This window comes from Empidonax traillii, unplaced genomic scaffold (assembly GCF_003031625.1).
Source record: "Empidonax traillii isolate 1590-97213 ecotype Southwest subspecies unplaced genomic scaffold, ASM303162v1 scaffold1745:size86688, whole genome shotgun sequence".
NCBI lineage: Eukaryota > Metazoa > Chordata > Aves > Passeriformes > Tyrannidae > Empidonax > Empidonax traillii.
Genome location: NW_020956938.1, coordinates 1 through 1,562, shown reverse-complemented (window position 1 = coordinate 1,562; position 1,562 = coordinate 1). Strand labels below are relative to the sequence as shown.

The window sequence follows — 1,562 nt, the reverse complement described above, 5'->3', positions numbered from 1 at the left end:
TGCCACAGTGCAAGGCCTGATGGAGCCAAAGGCCCTTGACCACTGAGGCAGCTCACAGAATCCAGGGGCCTTGCTGACACTCCAGGGCGTCACAGAACCAAAGGAGTCCCAGGAAGGTGCTGAACCTCATGGAATCAAGGGGTCATTGTGACAATGTGACACTGTGACCCTGCAGGGCTATGTGGAGACAAAGGGGCCATTGTGACCCTGTGCAACCTCACAGCACCAAGGGCAATTGTTTGGTGATACTGTATCTGGCTCTAAGTATGTCTCATCACCAACATTAAAACTAACTACTAATCAAACTACAGATGTAAGCATTTTTCACTTGGCGTAAAAAACTTATGGTTATGAGTAAATTGCTTAATTATATCCCATTTTTCAGAAGTGCCTAAGTAATCTAAGTCCTACTAAGGGGACTTAAGGGTTGGGACTTAAGCTCCTAAGTATCTTAGCCAACATTTTTAGAAGTCTGTAACATCCATGCATCCACTAATGTCTCTGGCAATTCCTGAAACCTGGTGCTGCTTAAGAGTACAGAATACTTACTACACGTGCAGTTAAAACAAAGACAAAAGTGAGATTGCAGGTCCAGGTATTTTTTTCCTTAGGAAAGGTTTCATTCAGTAGGCAGACAAGGCCGTACAGAGCAATCCGTATCAATCTCCTTAGGGTAGATTCCTTAGTGTAGTCCATTGCTTTTATGGAATGAAGAAAGGCAAAATAAGTTTAAAAACCTCCTTTTTTTTTAATTTTCCAGTCACCACTTTCATCAGTTTCACCAAATTCAGTCCACTGAGTTCAGCTCTATTCCATCTCTAATGTAAGGGTCGAAAACACGCAGGTACCCCCAAAATACCAGGCAGTGGAAGGACTTAGGAGAATTTATTTTCAAAGTCAAGCACTTAACACATTGGTTCAAAACTGCACCAGGCCTAGGAAAAGATATTCCTGCGGTTCTCAGGGCTTTTATCATTCATGGTCCTCCCAGCCTTCAAACATGTCCATAAGAACTTATTTTTTCTCATGCCAGGGAGAGCTTCTCTGGAATGCAGGAAGAGAAAACATATAAAACTGTTTCTGGCCAAAGACAAAAGTTTTCTTAAGCAAAAGCCCCTAATCTCATAGTAAACTCTTCCGGAAGGGTCTTCTACACTTACACCTACTATAAAATCCTGTCTTCTGTGCAACTGATCTGTCTCTTGCGTAGTATTTGGTCTGTCTTAATGCTATGTGTTTCATATGTGACTAAGCATATTTCACTCTGTATTCAGTATATTGGGTCTGATTTCTAGATTTCTGATTTCTAGATTTCTTTGTGTCATGACTTCAGAGAGGAGTACTGCACAAATTTATTTAGTTTTACTTTTAAATTGATTGAAATTTCATTCCTACACAGGTTCCAGATTTCACTATTACAGACCTGTCTTCAGAGTCAGATGATATCCCAGACATTTTGGATTTGGATGAAGAGGATCAACAAGACTTTTCACGCACAAATGGCCCTTACACTACAGGGCAAAGAGCTGAATAGAGAAGCATAAAAATGTATTTTGATACAA

General features: G+C 40.6%; 1 long non-coding RNA gene across 1 annotated transcript in view; it reads left to right on the top strand.

Moving 5' to 3' along the window:
* Nucleotides 1-1,554, top strand: part of LOC114070921 — a 15,285-nt gene extending 13,731 nt beyond the window's left edge. The window contains exon 3 of the long non-coding RNA XR_003573979.1: nt 1,400-1,554. This is a non-coding gene — a long non-coding RNA (uncharacterized LOC114070921). The remainder of the gene's footprint in view (nt 1-1,399) is intronic.
* The last annotated feature ends 8 nt before the right edge of the window (nt 1,555-1,562 follow it).